General features: G+C 35.2%; 3 non-coding genes across 3 annotated transcripts; 1 reads left to right on the top strand and 2 right to left on the bottom strand.

Moving 5' to 3' along the window:
- Window positions 1-5,343: 5,343 nt before the first annotated feature.
- Window positions 5,344-5,415, top strand: Trnam-cau (transfer RNA methionine (anticodon CAU)). The gene has a single exon. It is a non-coding gene; the product is annotated as a tRNA-Met (tRNA).
- Window positions 5,416-10,413: 4,998 nt separating this feature from the next.
- Window positions 10,414-10,485, bottom strand: Trnam-cau (transfer RNA methionine (anticodon CAU)). Its single transcript has one exon. It is a non-coding gene; the product is annotated as a tRNA-Met (tRNA).
- Window positions 10,486-16,257: 5,772 nt separating this feature from the next.
- Trnam-cau (transfer RNA methionine (anticodon CAU)) lies at window positions 16,258-16,329 on the bottom strand. Its single transcript has one exon. It is a non-coding gene; the product is annotated as a tRNA-Met (tRNA).
- Between the last annotated feature and the right edge of the window lie 5,238 nt (window positions 16,330-21,567).

Here is a 21,567-nt window from a genome sequence, read left to right as displayed (position 1 = left end):
CTCCAGTTTTTTAAAAGTCCTAACATCGACTCGGACCAGAATCTTGTTGCAGCCATGTTACGCACCCGCCTCTGTGCAGCTAAAAAAAGCAAGTCAAAAAACACAAGTAAAGTTCGACGTTGAAAAGCTGCAATCACAACAGACAGCCTAACGATTTTCTACTCGACTTGCATTCCTGCTCTTTGAGAGCACTCTTCAGCAACTTGGTATTAGGGAACTGTGGGACGGCATTTCAGGCTCCATTGGTTTTGCAAAAGAACGGCTGGTACGATGAAGAGGTCCGTGTCGCAGTGGAGAGAAAACCGACTGCCTGCCTACCGCGCAACGTTTCAATCGACCACAACATGTGCGGGGCGGGTTGAAGAGCGAAGCGAGACGCATTTGCAGACAAAAAAAGAGAGGCCGAAATGCTTGCGTACGAAGAGCGTGACAAGCTGACCGATAGACCGGATAAGACCGGAGCATACTCTTAAAGAACCCGAGAGGTGATCTAGTAACTGATGCTCAGAGTACACTGAAATTATGGAGGAAAAACTTCTCCAACCTGCTGAACGGCAGAGCAATAGACGATCGAATAGATGATGTTCCATTGCTCGACCATGAAGAGGCGGCGAAGAACTGATAAGGCGCAACATATGCTTCTTGGCAGGATCTGGTCGAATGAATGCATACCCGAGGTCTGAAACTTCCAAGCACAATCCGCAAAAAGTGGGACCCCACAACCTACGCCAATTACCGTGGGATAAACCTCCTCACATATCATATAAAATTCTATCGAGCGTACTATATGAAAGATTACAGCGCACCGTCAACAAGCTGATTGGACCTTGTCAGCGTTGCTTACACTTGTACTACTAACAAACTCTACAAGTCCCTCATCTGAAAAGCCTGAGGAAATGGCTAATTCGACTCGTGCTCATCAAGCTGAACATTTATATATAAGTATGTATATTTTATAGGGCCTACGACATTTCGTTCTGGGTTTTACAAGCTCCGTGGCAAATTTAATATACCCTGTTAGGGATATAAATACTAAAAATGCTTATGAAATATTTTTATTACACTGAAGTCCGCTCCACCACGTCGTCTTATCATTTTTAATCCACCTTCCTCCTTCCCGCCCCTTTTGTGTAATCAACATGTTTGTCATGCAGCATGTCACATTTGTATAACAACTTGCAACATTTGCATATAAGTATTGCAATTTTCTCGCAACACATACTGCAACAAGCAGCTGCCATGCTATCGTGTAGAAAAACTGACAGTTTTGACATTTGAGAAGTTTTTCTGCTTCAGCATATGACTGTCATATTAACTACAGTCACAACGTCTTGGGCTCAGTATGCACAAGGAAAACTACCTGTGCTCTGACCTTGCAACCGAGACATACAAAAATAACATATTTTCTTGCTTCAGCTTTTCTCCTAACGTAGCGCACATATTTTATATTTCGCAATTTTTAATATAAGAATGAAGTATATGTATGTATATGTATACATTCATGTATATTTACTTGTGTTTTTTCTTTTTAAGTCGAATTACATTTATTATACCGTATGAATTTCATATGCAACATAGCGCATTTCCGTCATAAACTCTTGTACAATTTTTCATGCCACTTGCAACTCGCACATAATGGCAGCACGCAGACATATTTTTTGTGTACTGCAATCGCATTTAGTTCCCCCTTCCTTTTATTGTATGCGGATGTAGTAGAGACTTGCAAAAAATGCGCTCAGAATCGCAATGAAAGTAGTTATTTGTCAATATTATTGCAGATATTACGCAGAATAAACTTGCATATTCGTATTTAGTGGAAAATTGGAGAGGTTGTGTAGAGACTTGGCATTAATTCTAGCTGTTCGTCATGATATGGGATGGTCGGTGAGTTTGTCAGAGCAATTTCATAACTGGAATAGCAAAATATAAAGAGATAAGCCGACACTTCAATTCTCCCTTTGGCATTTAAGTAATCAGTTCCCTCTAATTTGACCTTCACTTATATATAAGAAGTATACTCAGTTACTCAACAGAAGCCATTATGGGTTTTCTGATAAAGGAAATATTTGTCTATAATTTTAGATTAGATGCGGTTGACTCGAGGTCGAAGAGTTTTGAAAAAAATCAAAATAAAATAATATCCGTAAAAATATTTCTAAATAATTTAGACGCATCTTGAGTAAGTAAAAACCATTGATAATAGATTACGTATTGCTCTCCAGCCCATCCATCATGCAAACGGCATCACATTTTATCTTAATGTGCTCATCAATAAGTGGGTATTTTTATTAAAATTGCTTCCACTAACGACTACGAGTGCTATTAAAAATGTGCACCCAAAATTGCACATAAATTTTGCAATAATCAAACCGCAGTAAATTTAAAAAAAAAAACAACAAACGCCCCAATAGGCAACTAAACGTAGCGCCTGTATAGTCAAGGTGCTCCAGAAGGATAGGATGCAGACGCATTAGGTCATCAATATCCATTTCTAGCAGCAAGCCACTACAGCAAAAAAAAGGAAAAATTACTAATACACAGAACTGGCCGGAAACTGCAAATAATCGTAAAAATAGAGAGCATAAAGTGGCGTGGTTTGTGGAGGCAGATAACGCGCCGTGGAGGAAGAAACGAGGACTCCACATAAATCTAAACGCAATTACCCAGTTTTTAAGATAAATGCGAGGGCTGTTCAAATTAAATGGGCAAGCATACTTTGCTGACTGTGCGCCAAAATGGTTTTTGGCCACACATTAACCGGCTGCATGTGGCGGCAAGGCGCCGAAAAATATTGAACAAAATCAATAGCCAATGGTCATAAAACCGAAAATCGCTTGTGAGTAATCGGAAAATTGGGCAAGAAGTGATACCCCCGGTGAAATACTACTATTTTATATTCAATAATAAATGCACTGAGGGCGCCACCAAAATTTTAAATACCTAGACATAGGCTGAAAGGAAAAAAAAATTTTTTGGAGCGAGTGGAGGAGCGAGCGAGTTCACCCAAATGCGTACTTACAAGAAAATTAATGAACATTTTTTTACAATTGAAAAGTTATAATGCAAGTTTTCAAGTTTACTGTTCTTTTGGGAAAATATGATGGGGAAATTAAAAACTTTTCCTTTATCTCAAAATTTTGTAATTTTGTACCATAATTTGTGACTCAGCTATACACTTTACTTATTTTTCACTTAACGAAGAATCACTGACCTACAACGGGGTCATCAACTCAAGGCTCAATCGTGAAGGGTTCTCGACTTCGCTAAATGTAAACAAAAGGGTCATTGAGCTCAGGTAGGGCTGTTTACCCGGCCAAATGTGAACAAAAGGGTCATCGAACTCGGAAAGAATTATTGATCTGACTTAATAAAAAGGGTCATTAACCATACCAAAAGTCAATGACCTCAGATATGGCTGTAAATGTAAACAAAGGAGTCATTGACCTCACCAAAAATCATTGACATCAGGTTGAATAGATCACCTCGCTAAATGTGAGTAAATGGTCTGTTTATCTTTCCAAATGTGAACAAAAGCGTCACCGAACTTAGAAAGAGTTGTCATTAACCTCCCCAAAAGTCAATGACCTCAGCAATGGTTGTTGAATTCACTAAATGTAAACAAAAGAGTCATTGACCTAAGAAATGGTTGTTGACTCCACTAAATGTAAAGAAATACATCATAGATCTACTCAAGGTAAACAAAAGCGTCATTGATCTCGCTAACGGTCACGGTCAGCTATACTAATATGTGTTAATTTTCATTTAAATGTATATACAAATTATGTGTTTAATCGTTCACAGTTAAGTTAGAGGAGTACTGTTGCAGTTTGCTCAAGTTAAATATATCCAAATACAAAGGATATTCAAAATCAAAATCTTATAAACATTTTTCTTCATTTATTTTATTTTTGAAGTTCTTCGTATGCCAGACATTATCCCACAGAAGTCCAAAACCTATTTATATTTTTTAATTTTTTTTTTTTAATTTGTACTCAAACTCTCAAAAATCAATGGAATACCAAGCATTTTGTTTAATTTTTTACATATTAAAATAAAAAAATTTCTGGCATAACTTCATTCATTTGCACAGTTTCGAACTTTTTGTGGAAAACATATTTCGCTTACCACATTCTTATTGCCCACATTCATGAGGTTCCACCTCAACATGCTTTTAGTAAAAATTAATTAAAAAATCTGAAAAATAGCAACCTTTCAACATTGAGCCACAAGAGCTTACCAACCTCAAATAAAAATTTGCTGAAGCGAGTGTAAGAAAGAATTTTCTAAGGTCTAAATGCAAAAACACCCGAAATAGTACAGGCATAGCAAAACTAAACTATCGAAATCAATTACTATGGTATGCCATAAAAAAGCACCCTCATCGCTCTCTATACAAGCAAGTAGACCGAAACATCAAATGCCCTTTTTACGTGAAGCTGTCTCACGGAATTTTCGTAAGCCTAACATTTTTATTTTGTTCCTCCTGCTAAACTACTGCCGCTTCATTGACGCACTGCAAGCAAACAAATCGAAGGAAATATTTCAATAATATTAAAAATTTAGTGCGGTCTAAAAATATAGATTGCTGTTTACCCCGAAATAAAATAAAAAGTGTGTAACGATAAGAATAAGCTGTGGGCAAGTTAAGACAAGTGGAAAGGTCAATAATAATGGTAAGCGTGCGGTATAAAAGCTAGTTCCACACACACTCACACACTATTTGGTTAAAAGGAAATATTTCTGCCTCACACTCCAAACATTTTGTGGCCTCAATAAATTGATATTAAATATTTTAGCCAACTATGTTATGAAAAGGCCAAGCAAAAAGATAGTATTAGAGTAGTAAGTGGAAAAAAAGCATACTTGCCATAAAAGTAGGAAATTCTTAAAGGAAAAAACAACAAATTCGTTGTGTTCTTTTCGCATTGAAAGAATTGAGAAACAAAAGGTCGAAGGAGTTACATGTAGATATACAAACCTTGCGGCTTGTGGCGCTTAAAGGTATGCCATTGCATATTGAACATGGATTGCAAATACTTGTAGTGCTTGGTCAAAGAAAGGAATATTTTTGATATTAAGAAATAGTTTATACGTTAATGGAAAAGGTTCTTATGTAATAGCATGCCTTTGCGAAAAAGGAAGATGATAATTCTTCGAAAAATATTTTTCAACTTATAATATATAATAAACTTATAAAATTAAATTCGGGAAAGTTGAAAAAAAGTTACAGCTCTTCAAAAAACGACTTTTTCGACTATCCAATATACATATATCTTGAAAATCATAGATCTCATAGATAAGATAATGATTAGCTTGCTAAAAATTGGCAACGTTGTATTTATAAGCAGAGTGGCGCAGTGGAAGCGTGCTGGGCCCATAACCCAGAGGTCCGAGGATCGAAACCTTGCTCTGCTATACTTAACGTTGCACTAATGTTTTTTAATTTAACTAAATCTAAAAAAATTGATTTTCGAACGATAATTTATTACACAATGTTGTTGTTATGTATTATATTTGCGTAAATTTAACAGTTTAAGAGGGCCAAAACGCCTAACCATTAGCGCCACTTTAAATAACGCCACTGAGCACCTTTATTACACGTCATTATGCCGAACAAATGTGAGGCCTGGCGAGGTTTTGTGTTACACCACTGAGCTGCTGCATCAACATAATAACTGTGAGTCCACACACCGCACATGTGTGTGTATGCGGTGGCTCGCGTAATTATTGACTGCCATGCATGAGCTCATGATGAGCTGTCATTATTTATTTTTACCGTCAGCCGCGTCCAGGAGGACCATGCGCCATCGGAACTCACGAAAGAATGATAAATCTGCAAAATAATAGCGGGGGAGCAAAAGCACCATGAGAGCGCATAAGAGACGGAGTCGATATCGCGCAGTAGATTAAGGTTATTTAATCAAGCTAGCCTGCAGGATTAAGGTGAAAAAGTCAATGAAAGTGAATGAGAAGCGCCAGTTTAGCAGCTATGCGGACGGTGGGAAATAAATGGTTGGTCGGGGGTGCGCTGGTCATTTGTGGTAATGAGCGTTGCATGTAAAATACCTATACAGACACGCCATTGTTTCTTTGCAAATAGGTGGTATGTTTTTGTTGTTGCCTTTGCAACTTAGCACAGCATCCAACGTAAAACGGAGAGTGACTTATTGACCAAGCCGGCGCTGTGGGTTAAATGCGGCTGGCAAGCTGCGCGTTCTTATATAAAAAAGTATATTGTTGTTTTTGTAGCGCGCCGCCACTCCCATCAGCTGGCTTAATGAAGATAATATGCTGATATGCCGCACTGTAGGTGGAGTAGCGACGTAGTTGACGCTGATTTCCATCATCATGTGGCCGCAGTGTTGCGGTGTGGCATGCAACGCCAAGCTATAAAGCAAGTATAACTGTTGTTTGTACGTACATACATACATACATACATAAGTATGTACGCAAGCGCTGCCTTTGCAATGTCAGCAGCGGCAAACGCTAAACGAACGCCACTACCAATATACACCGGAAAAGCAAAGCAAGGCAAAACAAAAAAATTATCCGAAAAAATATGCTCTTGCTTTTGACGAGAGTGAAAAAATAACAACAACAACTTTTCGCAGACACTTACAAATGTGTTGCCATTATTTGCCTGACCAGCTTGGCACACGTTGCTGCAGCCACCACAGACCTTCATTACAGGCAAATGACTGGCGAGCAGTCAAATAAAGCAAACACACATACAAACATATGCATATATATATATTTATATATGTAAGTATGTAAACACCCTGCAAGTATATAAACAACCTTTGCTGTACATACTCCGATTTGTAGCCTGCTGGCTACTGACTCACTGGACAGCCTCTTGGCAAGTCAAACAACGCCCGCAGCTGTTCTGGACGCCATGCCACGCTCGCCCTTCTCTCGCTCCCAGCCGCACAGCATCCACGCCTGTGCTGCCGCTGCACTTCCGCCGCCAGCAGTCAGCCGGACAGAAGTGTATCAATTTTTAGCTTAGTAATAGATTGCCGGTTATTTTCTTTTTAATTTAAAGCATCACTTTCGACCACAAACGCAAATGTGCCGTGCAAATGACTAGAGCTTGTTGGTGGCAGACATGCATATGGCTCATATATACATGGATAAGATGTGTTATAAGCTCATCATCAGCTATATATGCATATAACGGTTTATATTAATACACCCAGTAAGCATTTGATTAAATCTTTTGAAGCCTCTGAGTCTCTGAGGGCCGTTTTGGAGGGCTGGGAAGAGGTCGCTGATGAAGACCGTGCTAGAAGACCTGCGACTTCGACAAACACGGACAATGTGACCCGTGTGCGCAAAGTTTTGAACTCAGACCGTCGACCAAGTATTCATTTAATTGACCAGATGTTAAATTTTTTCGCGGAAGTCCTCAAGAGACTCAAACAAAGGGTCAATCGGGTCCGACAAGACTTCGCAACCGATTAGAAGTTGCACCACGACAAAGCCCTAGTTCACACCGCCTTTCTTGCCTAACCAAGGCCGGCATCCCAACGTTTTCGGAGTCGCCCTACAGCCCAGATGTGACCCCGAGGCCTTTTTTTGTTTCCTTGCCTGAAAAGGCGTTGGAAGCATGCACCTCGGCTTTCAGGGCTATTCCGGAGAATGCCTTCCGTGACGCCTTCAATGCTTGGAAATCACGCTGGCAGCGCGGGATCGACGCATAAGGAGATTATTTGAAAGTTTTTAAAGAATTGTAACGATTAGTTCAATACAATTTTTTTAAATCGACTCAGTCCTGAGTCACGCCACGCTGAGGGATCAGCCGTCTATCCCAACCTAACCCAAAGTACCTCAGGACCTACCGATTGTGGTGTAAAGTTCGAAGGCTTTTGCCTAAAACCAAATAAATTGAGATGAGACCAAAACCATGATTAGTTTTTTGTTTTTATGAACTAAAATGTTTTAGACGATTTTGTTTTTTCCACATTTTTCCCAGTCGGTAAATATTTTCGAAGCAATTTTCAGAAAATCACGTACAACCAGTCTTCTCAATCAAGTTTGTTGGGTATAATTTTTTTCATTACTGCTCACTTCATTCAACCGCCATACTTACGTGTATAACGGTATTCAAACATACGCCCATATTTTCAATTATACACTCGTGCAAATATCTCATTTGTGCTACCAGAGCCTTTTCACAAGAAAAAAGACCCCATCAATTAGTTTGTAAAATAGGTTAACATGCACTAATGACGTTTTCCATCCATTTTCACTCTCCACGACGGTTGCAAACACTTTTATTCGTATGCAAGTGTGTGTGAAGTAGGTCTCTTCACGTGCAAGGACTTTTCTTACCCACGTAATACTCATACACACATATGTATGTATATATTGCAACTCGAACCACAAACATATTCAATATCATTTTCACTTATTACACCGAGTAATAGATTTGCTGTCAGCCACTCGTATGAATATCATCAGCATAGCAGACGATGTGCAACAATTTGACTTTGGCCATGGCAACATTTGTTTATGCCTGTTTGACTTTTGACCCAGTTTGCATGAAATAATGCACAATTACAGACAAGCTGATGTTGTGGTTTCGGGCGTTGGAAAAATTAAATAAAGCAGATTATTGTATAAATTTTGTGGTTATCTGGCATTTGCTGCCTATAAAGACTGTAAGTAGAGAAAGATTATTCAAATAACCACAGGCGGTTTTAGGTAGCTATCTTATTAATCTAGCAAAGCGAACTTGCTGTGCAAATTACTAATTTCGGTATAGAATTTAATTAATCAAGTAAATTGAGATAAATTAGAATGTTTTTAAATTATTTATTCAAAGTTTGATGTGTGGTTGCCCACGGCGCTTGAGGAGTGATCATAAATGTGTTTCTGGAAATACTTACAAATATTTTGCCATAAATTCACACAATTGAGTAAATTCAATGTTATATAAAGTGCAAATAAATCCATTAAATATTATGTATATTTTTTGTTGTAATTATTTTCTTATCTTTTTTGAGGTTAGTAAAATTTTTTTATTTCGACCAAATGCAAATAATTTAATAGCAAATAATTGTACCAAAAAGTTTAAGTACAATTATTTTTTAATTGTATATTATTTACTTTTACTTCTTACTAAATTCTAAATACAATATAAATTTTTCTATGCAATACACATTATTCATAAACGTTGAAATATTTAGAAGTATTTAAATTTAAATTTTTCCAACATTTTTTTTATTTAAAAAACAAATAAAAAATATTTAAAATATTTTCAAAAATACTTAAACTACTTAAAATAATAAAATATTTTCTAAAAATTTTTAATTTTTTTTAATATTAATTTTTTTTAAACATTATAACTATTTTTCATTTCTTTAAGTATATATAAAAAATTTAAAGAAAAATTTATAATTATATATTCCTCTTTTTAAATAAATTTTAAAATTTAAATAAGTGTTTAAATTTTTATTTTTTTTTAATTTATTTTTTTTTCTCAATATTTTTTTTAATTTTAAAATATATAAATTTTTAAAAATGAAAAAAGAACTAAATTTAAATATATCTCTATTTTCTTAAATATTTTTTTTAATATTATAAATATTTTTTATTTATTTTAAATTCAAATATGTATTTTTAAATTTTTAAATATTCTTTTTAATTTTTTTTAAATTTAAATAAGTATTTTTTTTTAATTTAAATAAATATAAATTTTTAAAAATTAAAAAAATAAATATAAATATATGTACATATGTGATTTTTTTAAATATTTTTTTGAAAATATTTTATTTATTTTTTATTTATTTAAATATTTATAAAAAAAATTAATTTAAATATTTCTCTATTTTTTTAATATTTTTTAAAATTTAACAAGAAATGTTGAAATATTTTTGAAAATTTAAATATATATCTAAACACTTTTAAACTTTTTTTCGAATATTTTTTTAAATTTAAATAAATATAAAGTTTTAAAAAATTAAAAATAAAATAAATGTAAATATTTTTCTATTTTTTTTTTAATATTTTTTTTAAATATTTAAATGTACATATATTTAAATTTAAAAATAATCATTAAATATTATTTTAAGTAATTTAAGTATTTTTAACAATAGTTTAAATATTTTTTATTTATTTAAATATTTAAAAACAAATTTATATATTTTTTATTTATTTAAAGATTTAAAAAATTTTAATATTATTATGTATTAAAACTAAAAATATTTGGCCATACATTTTTTTCCATTCACTTGCAGTACTTAAGTAATTTTCCATTCTTTTGAAGCAAACTAGATAAAACTATATTTTCATTTTAATGATATTTATGCCCACATCTAGAATAAACATTTATCAATTTTTCAAGACTTAATTTTCCTTTAAAAATACTATTTAACAAAAAATCGGAATTACATATTGTTCCGTAACAATTAGCAGAGCAAGGTTTCGATCCTCGGACCTCTGGGTTATGGGCCCAGCACGCTTCCACTGCGCCACTCTGCTTATTTACCGTTACTTGCTTAGTTAGTCTATAGTTGCTTTCTCCGCCCCTCACACTTCGCCTTGTCTTGTCTAACACATTAACGCTTACATTTTCTACAAATTTTAACCAGTTTTTTGCATAAATTTCGCAATACTAGTTTTCAAAAAGTAAAAATATACCGGCATTAAATATCGAGTATGCACGATTTTATTAAAATATTAATAACTGTTTATACGAAAGCTGTCATTTGTCATTTATATGCAGCGTTTCGATTAATTTATCTAGAAATAATCGATTCTTTACACATTATTTTCGCGTATATTGGTACTGCCTACCTTTGCACCTCCGCATCAAAATAATAATTAATAATTTGCTTTTAACATGAATTTTGTAATTAATTTGCTTTGTTCGTGAAAAGTTGGCAATTTTCTGCGTCAAATGCGATTTTGAATAGAAAAGTAACGCGTGAAATCAGTTTGTCAATAACGGTCTGGCGTAATTTTCAAATCCTATCTAAGCTGTAGAGAGAGAGGCTGCAAAAAGCCTATAATACAATTCAGTACAGTGGTGCACTTACTTTAGTTAAGCGAAGGGAAGACTTAGTGAACTTGATATTCTTCAAAAAATGTTAATATTTTCCATCTCAATTTGATATAAGACTTTTTGTTGCAATATAGCTTATATAAAATACAGTGAATGTGAAGTATGTATGTCAAGTTCTTATAGATACTAAACTAAATGGAAAGATTAGCATTGAAAAAAAGCAAATATTGCGTATATGGCCTACTACATCTCCAAAGAATACTTAGCAGCTACTGGGGCCTTAAACCAAATATGGTTATGTGGATGTATACGGCTATCAGGCTGCCAATTTTGAGACTGACTTTGAGCACTGGTTTGAGGACCAGTTTTAAAGAAACACTATAATATCGGGAAACTAACAGAAGTACAGAGAGCAACCCGTCCAGGGGTTACCGGTGCTATTTTGTCATGTCCGACTGATCACTCAATACACTCTGCATCAGCGGCGCATTGACGTCTTTACTCGGAGAGAAGCATCATGTTTTGTTATAAGAATTCAAGAACTAGGAGGTTGAAATAGGAAAGAATATGGACATAGCGCCATCCTGAAACAGCTAAACATAAGTAAAACAGACTATATTACCCCAAGGTGAAATTTTAGTAGCCTTTTCTGGATGAGGATACCCTCTAGACGTGAGTGGAGAAGAGGTTTGGTGAAAGAGGGTGATGCAGTCTCTATCTATACCGACGGGTCCAAAATGGGTTGCGGAGTGGATGCTGTGACCTCCCAACCTCTCTCTCTCTCTATTATACTACCAAACTTAGCCAGTTCACAAGCGTATTGTATTAGGTATAAAAAGGGCCTGTGGTGTTCTACTATTGATGCGAGATGTAGAGAACAACTACATATGTATATAAATGGATAACCAAGCAGAACTGCTGGCGTTGTCGATGCCACTTATTAATTTTAGCATAGTTAGCAATTGCCGAAGGGCTTTAAGCTCACTGGGGATACAACTCCATCTGTCCTTAATTTGGGTTCCGGGCCACAGGAACATTTTCGGTAATGATGAAGCAGACGAGTTGGCCAAACTAGAAGTCTCTTTAAATAAATCCGAAGCGGAGTTTGTACCAAGTCCGCTAAGAACGATCAAAAGAGAGCTTTATATTCAATAACCAACTGCAAGATAACAAAGCAGATATTGCCCAGATATGATAAGACTAAACCAAAGACTTATTACGTAGTATTTTCCGGCTTACAGCAATTATAATGGGGCACTGCCCGTTTGGAGAACATGCGCTAAAAATGGGTCTGCCCTTTAAAAACAGAAAAGAATAAAGAAGCAGTGTTTCACTTTCTCTGTGAGGGTCCAGCTCTGGCCCAAACCAGACACAGAATATTTGGAGCACATCAGACACCAAACTTTGAATGAAACGAGATAGCAAGTTTATAGAATAGTTCATCAAAATGGCGCATTAAGTGGTAAGGCCAAAATGGCAGCACTTATACCTACCTACCTATCAAGTTCTTTGTGTGAAAAATTATTGAAATAAATTATTTGATATGCCGCCTGTGATAAAATTTCGAAGCAAAATACATTGAAAACACCACTGTGCCGAAAACACACACTCACTCACCAATTTATGTCACCAGCGCAAAAATTATGGCGCCCACGGCATAATTATATAATTTTACAGTTATGTTGCGTATGTGCTAGTGCATTAGAGCGAAAATCTATTATTCTAATAAAGTAAACTGAATTAATTCGTTGTTGTTGTTATTTTTGCAAATGTTTTGTTCACTATTTCAACCTGTGTGCGTATGTGCGGGGATGTGCGTGAGTGTATGTGAACGCTTGCCGCCAAATTAATTACATTTAATGCATTTCAATTTGAGCGCAACTCATTTAATTTCTCAACAAATTATAAACGTAAACAATTATGCGCCAAAGACAATAAGAACAACACAAGCAGCGCGCTGGCGCAGCAGCAACAACAACAATAGAGGCAGCAGCAGGTGAAGCTGCTTGTGAAGCGAGCATTTGCTGGCGCTAAAAGCCACAGAACAATGTGTGAAAAGGTGCGGGGCTGCATTAGTGCTAAATTTTGCATAGTTCATGGATGCATGTGTGCGTGTGTGAGTTTTTACCACACATGCACCCACACTACATTAACTTAATTGTATTTGTCATTTGTAATGTTGGCACAACTGTGACGACAACAAGGAATAACAAACTTTGGCGGCGCGCAAAACTAAAAAAAACCCAAAAAGCTGGCAACGCCATTCCACCAAGCTGCCACCACACCGCTTTGCAGTTGTCAACCCACCGCATTGAAGCAGGCAGCAACAAAAATGCTTATGAGCAAACAGCACTTAGTAATGAATACAGCCTGAACAGTCTGCGAGCAGGAGTTACAACAACAACAAGGGCAACAAAACGCTGGCAGCAACCAACAGCCGCCATCAACAATCACAGCAGGTTGCACGCAATTACTATTGTGACGCGTTTCCGGTTTTCTAATTTAACCCCAAAACGCCGTAAAAGTTGGTAATAACAACAAAAGCTGCGCGACAGCGTGTTGAAGTGGCAGCGTTAGCAGCGGCAGCGGCGGGCAGGTGAGCCATTGCTGCGACAGGAGTTTATGCAAAATACCAAATCTGTTTCAATGTGGCAGCACAAAAGTGGGGTGGGAGTGTAGGAGTTGGGGGGAAGAGGCATTGTAACTGGCAGGCAGCAGTGCGCCAACTGTTTTTGGTGGTGACGGAGAGCGAGCGTTGGCGGCGCGGTGCGAAGGTGACGCTGAAACTTCATTTAAATAAATTAGAAAATATGACAAAGTGCTCAAAACTCTGGCTGTTGTGGCATTTCAACGCAGTTCGTTGTGTTGTTGCATCTGTTGTTGTGGTTGTTTTTGTTTTGTTTGCTGTTGTTTCTGGCTTGCTGCTGGTGCGGTGCTGTGGCTAAAATGTCTAAGATTTGTATGCCTGACTTTTTGTTGTTGTTTTTGTTGCGCATTTAATTGTTGGTAAATTTACTATGGGCTTGCGCTTAACAAATCAGTTGCTTTTGCTCTAATTGTTGTCACTTGTTCGCTGTCAGGCACACCTTGAACGCGCGAAAAAAAACTTTGAGAAGCTGGTTAACAAGTCGAAAATGGTAATTTTTTGCCGTTAAGAAGGGATGAGGTTTATATGAACTCCGTGAAAAACTTCTACAATGAGTTTTATGTCAATGAGAGAGAGAGCGGGAAAGAGAGTGAGTTGAAGTCAAATCTAAGTCAGATTATATTAACTTGTCTTAGCTTTAAGTTTCCTAACCTAAAAAAGAACTCCATAAAAATGTTGAACATTGAATTGTGTATTAATCAGAGAGAGAGAGAGAAAAAGTGAGTTAAAATCAAATCCTAATGAGTTTAGATTGGGATATTTTAGCTTTAAGCTAGTCCCATAACCTAAAAAAGTCGCAGTTATTTCAAAGCACTTAGTCTCACGAAGGATCACAAAGCTTTCTAAATTTACCGTTATTTATAGTGAGCCTAATAATGAAAATAGTTTCGTTCGGAGAAAAAAAATTAAAAGAACAAAACTATTTTTATCAGCTAAGCCTATTTTAGATTTGTACAAAAAACTAAAATTTTTTTTTTCCATCCGGGTCAGTTTTGATCAGATATTATATTACAATATTTTCAACTAAAATTTTTATATTTGTCCCCGCAATCCTTGAAGACGATAATGAAGATTTGCATAGAAACGCCTGAAATTTTTTTTTTTTCAATCCGGGTCATTTTTGATCAGATGTTATACCAATGAATTTTCGATATTTTGAAACAAAATTCGTATAATTTCTCATTTCTTCAAAGCTATAATGAAGTTTTGTATAAAAAACCCAAAAATTATTTTTTTGTCAATCCGGGTCAGTTTTATTCAGATGTTATGCCAATGCATATTTAATATTTTCAAATAAAATTACAATATTTCGCCCCTCATTCCTTAAAGGCAATAATGAAGTTCTGTATAACAAAAAACTAGAAATTATGATTTTTTTCAATCCGGGTCAATTTTGATCAGATGTTATATTAAAATATTTTCAAATAAAGCTTATATTTTTGTCTCCTCAATTCTTCAATGCAATGAAGTTTTGTACAAAAAAACCTAAAAAATATTTTTTTTCAATCCGGGTCAATTTTGATCAGAAGCCATAACATTAAATTTTTCATATTTTCAAATAAAATTATTTACCCCCTCATTCCGCGCCCTTGTGCTGTATGAAATTTCAATGCAATTGTTTAACTATTTTCTTTGTTATGACCACGTTTTTGCCTCCACTTTTCCGCAACGTCGTCGGCTAAGAATAGACTTTTATCTCATTTTAATTTAAGACTTTTACTACATATTTCAACTAAAAGCACTTAGTTATTTATATAATTTCAATTTTTTTCCCTTTTCTTATTGCTGTCATCCCCTTAAGTGTGTCAAAAAGGGTACACTGAACCCGCTACCTCCCCAAAGGCGCGTCTTAACTTAACCTACCTACATTTCATCTCTTATTTATTCATACATTTTAACGGATGTGGAATTTTTCACTTTTGTTCACGCGTTCATTGCAGTTCCCTTTGGGTCAAACGCCCGCAGAAAAGTATGAAATTGTGAATTTGTAAAGAAGGAAGTCACAATAAAAATGGAATTAAGTTGCATAAAGGTGGTTTTTGCGAGATAAGGAGTGGGAATGGGTATTCGACTTGTTCAAAAATGCAATTTCCACTAATGTAGAATTTTGAAAAGGTGAGGTGGGGGTAGGGTGGGAGAAAATTTTCGTTTTAAGTTTGCTTGTTCAACTCAAGTAAAATAAATATTTGTTGTTTATTTTGGTTCTATTTGATATTTAATTAAATTTTTCAATAATAATAAAACAAAATAATAGTGTTAGTAACCTTATGCTTAAAAATATTTAATTTTTCACACGGAAAAGTAATAAAATTCCATCACTTTTTATAGAATTTTTCAAAAAAATTTTATATTTTATAAATCTGCAAATAATAGTATCAAATATGTTTTTAAGAATTAATAAAACAAAGAGAAGAGTACAATATATAGGTTATTGACTGAATTTTTATACTTAAAAATGACATTTTGATATTTATATAGTATGTTATAAGCAGATTCTATATTATATACATATATAGCTAAGATATTATAATAAGGAGTATGTATAGTAAATCTAAAATTATTGTAAACAAAAATAAAAATAAAAAATCAACAACGCTATGCATAGCAGAGCAAGGTTTCGATCCTCGGACCTCTGGGTTATGGGCCCAGCACGCTTCCACTGCGCCACTCTGCTTGTTGAGGTCTCTTTGTCAAATGTGCAATACAAGTCGGCGCTATTATTGTTGCTTTCGCACAGCACAGTTAAACAACTACAAAATCAATGACTAACAACTGCTATGGTAACTATCGTAAATGGTTATTCAATAGGTTACTTTTACTTAATTATTCACTGAGCGTGTTGTAATTTATATGTTTGCAAATATTTTCATTGCTTGCTACATTTGTTGTTAAAAACGGAAAACTATTTTGATTTAATCAGACATAATTTGATAAATACTGACTTGTACAGCACCAGCTATACTTTTGTTTAATAATAACCAATCCATTAGCAACAATTACTTAATTTGTCATCAGCAGTACAAATTAGTCGCTTATCACATTCGGCTTATCGCTTTGAATAGAAAATAAATAAACTGCTATGTTGGTAAAATAACGTAGGCGATGGCACAGTGCCAGTGAAAAAATAACAACAAAACAGATAATTCGGTATTTTCATTATTATTTCATGAAGTTTAATTGGCTATGAGTAAGCACACAAATTAAATTTTGGGAGAATTACTTTAAGTAATGCTCTGCGTTACGGCTAAACTGATTTGGTAGAAATTCGGGTGGCCCATCCCTCAAAATATACCATAAATAATAATAAAACTAAATATTGCACGCTTTGAATTCATAATTATTAATTGCTCCACTTATTGCTGATAATAGTTTGAAATTAAATGGTATCACAATGTAATTGTAAATTAAGCTAAGCGGGAATAATATTCGTATACAAACAAAAGTATTTATGTCATTTAATTTGGTTTGAAGCTGTAAATCGGCAGAGAAACAAGTTTGCATAATCGAGTGAATGGATGGATATTTATAACTAGCAAAACGTTTAATTTTACTTTTAATTAATTAATTAATCCAGTTTTTTCGGGAATTGATATATGAAAATCCCGAAATTTCGGGATTTAAAAAAATTGTAATTAGCAAAGCGTTTAGTTTTAGTTTTATTTAATTTATTAATTCCGTTTTTTGGGAAATCACAATCCCGAAATTTCGGGACCTAAAAAATTGCAATCCTGAAATTTCGGGATTTTTCAAAATTTCAATAAATTACGTTGAGAAAGAAGTTGTTGGGAGAAAATGCTAAAAATTCTATTTTGAAAGGTCGGGATCCCGAAGAATATCATAATACACTTACTATGAATTTTAAATAATGCTCCGTATTTCAACTAAACTGATTTTTATTAAATTCTGATTAATTTGTATAAAACAGCAAAGCGTTTAACTTTACTTTTGTTAAGTTCGTGAATCCCGTTTTTCTGGACTAAAAAATTACAACCCCGAAATTTTATAATTTTGTAAAATTTCGTTAATTTATATTGAGAAACAAGTTAATGCGAGCAAAATTTAAAAAAAAAATTTGAAATTTCTGGATCCCGAAGAATATGATAATACAGTATGTAGCTTAAATGAGAATAGGACTGAATATTCCTGTGTACTCATATTTTTGCTGATAATAGTGAAGTCACAATGGCTTGTGTGCAAACGCAAACATACTATGTATGTACATACATATGTAAGTTTAAATGTGTTTAATTTAAGTTGAGATAAAGATGAATATCGGCAGAGAAACTAATTTCAATAATCGTATGCATATATAGGTTTTTATAATCAGCAAAGCGTTTCATTTTCCTTTACTTAATTTGTAAATCCCGATTTTCGGGACTTGAAAAATAACAATCCCAAAATTTCGGGATTTTCAAAATTTTATTAAATTATGATGAGAAACAAATAATTGCGAGAAAATATTAAAAACGCTCTTTTGAAATTTCGGGATCCCGAAGAAAGTTATAATATGGTACACTTTCTATAGAGTCGCTAGCCCAACTCTATAATTAGATATTTATTTAATATATACTATTTACTTTTATGTTTCTGCATATGTACATATATTTAATTGCATATGTGTATTTATTTATATGTACGTCAAATATTTTTCGATTAACAAGACTTTACGCTTTGGCGCATAAGCACAATCACAAAACACTAAAGTAATTAATGTTTAAATTGAATTTTTGCACAAAGTAAATAAATGAGACGTAAAATATGTGCACAGCATGCACACAAAGTTGCAATTATACACACATACATATACATAATATCACAGATAGGCTTTTCTGACGCCACAAATACCACTACTCATACAAAGACATAAGCATTTACGCGCCTATTATTAATTTGCCAATTCCCACGGGCATTAATGTCACAGTCGGCGCTTACGCCTCGCACCTTCTAAATGATTTTCCATTGTTTATATGCGTTATTATTATTGTTATTGTTGTTGCATTTCGCTTATCATGCGCATAATCGCGCCTTTTATGTTCGCGGATAATTAAACCAACATAATTAATAATTGATAATTGCATATGAATATTTATGCGCAACTATAAAAATATGCAGGCAGTCAGTTGAATGAAAAAATATAATATATATCTCTTATACATACATACATACATAGTATATGGGAGTTTAAAATTTACAGAAGAAATTAGTATAGTGTCGACATGCTATATACAGATATTTGAAAGATTATATTGTTAATTGCATAAAAAATCGCATGCGATAAAATTGTTTAAATTGCTGATACAAACTGTGTTGGATCTCCTAGCAACGAACTTGCGTTCGAGTTTTCTTTAACAATTTCGTGGCATAAATGATTATGATTCCAATAACTGTATATCTGGTTCTCTTAAGTCTGATCACTGAGATTCCTCCCTCAATGTTTATCTTAGAGTCATTTCTGAGAATATCGATTCCTTATTTAATGGATATAATGGATTATAACCCAGCTCTTGCAGTCCTAATTTCGTTGTAATATATACGTACTAATGTTACGTTGGATATTCCAAGCGAAGCCAGGTCCAGGTCCAGGCTCCACTTGGTCCTTCTAACGGAGTGGAGGACAGCCTCTTATACGTACGTCATGACCTAGCCAGCGCAGCCACTGTCTCTTAATTCGCTGAACTATGTCAATGTCATCGTGTATATCATACAGCTCATCGTTCCATCGAATGCGATATTCGCCGTGGTCAAGGCGCAAAGGACCATAAATCTTTCTCAGAACCGTTCTCTCGAAAACTCGTAACGTCGACTCATCAGAACTTGTCATCGTTCATTCCTCTGCACCATGTAGTAGGACGGGAATAATGACTGACTTATAGAGTTTGGTTTTTGTTCGTCGAGAGAGGACTTTACTTCTCAATTGCCTACTCAGTCCGAAGTAGCACTTCTTGGCAAAAGTTATTCTGCGTTGGATTTCGAGGTTGACATTGTTGTTGCTGTTAATGCTGGTTCAAAAATAGACGAAACTATGTACAACTTCGAAGTTATGATTGTTCTTACTTGAGCTTTTATCGAGCTAAGGTTCTGCTTGTAAGGTGGTAAACAAGACATATTTATGAGCAGTAATAAACTCATCAAAAACCGGTATGAACCAAACTTCATTGCCTCAATGCTAAATAGGTAGGTATAATAGCCGTCTGTCGACGCACCTATGGCTTTAGAAGGGCTATTATGAAACCATCGGAACTCAAACCCCCTTTTTCTATTGTCTCTTCTCTGAACCATCTCGTGCTAATTGAACAGTGACCTGTTAGCACTCTCACTCGAGTTCTTATGTGGTTCCAGTCCAGTTGTCATATTCCATTCATGCCAGATTTGTCTGCTTGTGGCACAAGTTAAGCATTGCCTTCACTGAGACTCCGCTATATTTAAATATATATAAATTTCCACTATTCCGTGATCTAATTTTAATAGCTTCACAGTTACCAGGAATATCGTTGTCCCCGAACCCATTGCAGGTTTATCGTGAAATAGATTGTCAGATCCACTAAGAGATCAAGGCGCTCCTTCGCTATCTGTAACTAGGAGACTATAGTGATTTTAAAGCCGCGTGGCTATGAGTATCCTTGTTATGAGCACACTCCTTTTCAGAAGAAGAAAGCTTTCTTTAATTGCTGTTATCTCCACTTGAAAGTCACTATAGTAGTCTGGTAGAACAAAGACGATTTTGGTGTAAAGCTTTACTTAAAAGACATCCACTCAGTCAGTCGGTCTTACCCTTTTCCCCCACTCTTCTCTGGCAGAGAAGGCTACATTGTAACCTTCCTTATCAAATTTATTTCCATTTCCGTCGGGACCTGCGACTTCACCCACTGAAATCACGGCAACAAATTAAAAATGCGTTTAACTCATAATTTGTTTGTGTTGCTGTCGCAAAACTTGTCGCAGTTCATTATTTGACCAAATCCTTGGCCAAGCGAACGAAATTAAAGTTCAAAAGAAGAAAAGTTGCGAGAAACAAAACAAAAAAAAAGCTGAAAACCAGCTAAACAAAAAATGGTTGTCAAAGATACGGAAGTTACAAGGCACAGGCGTTGTACGTACAAACTTACCAGTCGCACTCGAGAACCTCAGTTGTACGAAGAAGACGAAAGTGCTGGCCATAAAGACAGCCGGTTAGTTGGTGGCGGTGGCACTGGAGTGTGATAAATTCAGACAGATGAACAAACTTGGACGGCAAAGTGCAATTAAAATAATTCGGACAATGGTTTTAAACAAAAGAAAGACAAACAAGCAGGGCCTTAACACATAGTTGCAATGCAAAAGTCGGGTTAATAGGGGAAGAAACCGGCAGGAGCAACATAGAACTTGAGCTTGTTGTACGCGTAAAGTTGCAACAGTGAAAGCCACACCAGCGACGCCAGCAAATAAATCGCATCGGCAAAGTATGGCCGAGAGAGATGAGAAATATTTGTGAAAGAATTTCGTAGCGCGGCGGAAAAGGGTTCTGGTGGCGATGGTGGTGCAACAGCGTAGAACAAAGGAACTTATGCGAAGGATTGTCGAGTGACCAGAGCGCATAAAATTGTAAGAGTGAAAATAAAAGCAAATAGAAAAAATAAAAATTAAGGCCGCAGAGCTAAGCTGAGGGATGTGGATAAACTTTATGGACAGGAATAGTTGCGAATCATGGCCACAAACAACAACAACACTAACACCAAGCAAGAAGCAACAGTAATGTAATGCCACAAAACCAGAAGCCTTGTGTGAAGGGTTAAGGAATCTGTAAGATGAACGCTCGCCAAGCCAAGAAAATAATAATAGTTTAAGTTACCGAGCGACGAACGGAAGAAAGGCAAAAAGTTGAGGCAAAAGTTCAGTATGTTTCCTTGAATCAGTGATAAACCAATGGCGCAAA

The sequence above is a fragment of the Bactrocera neohumeralis genome, chromosome 4, assembly GCF_024586455.1.
Source record: "Bactrocera neohumeralis isolate Rockhampton chromosome 4, APGP_CSIRO_Bneo_wtdbg2-racon-allhic-juicebox.fasta_v2, whole genome shotgun sequence".
Lineage (NCBI taxonomy): Eukaryota > Metazoa > Arthropoda > Insecta > Diptera > Tephritidae > Bactrocera > Bactrocera neohumeralis.
The sequence above is the reverse complement of the archived record's forward strand: the minus strand, read 5'-3'. Positions and strand labels throughout refer to the sequence as shown.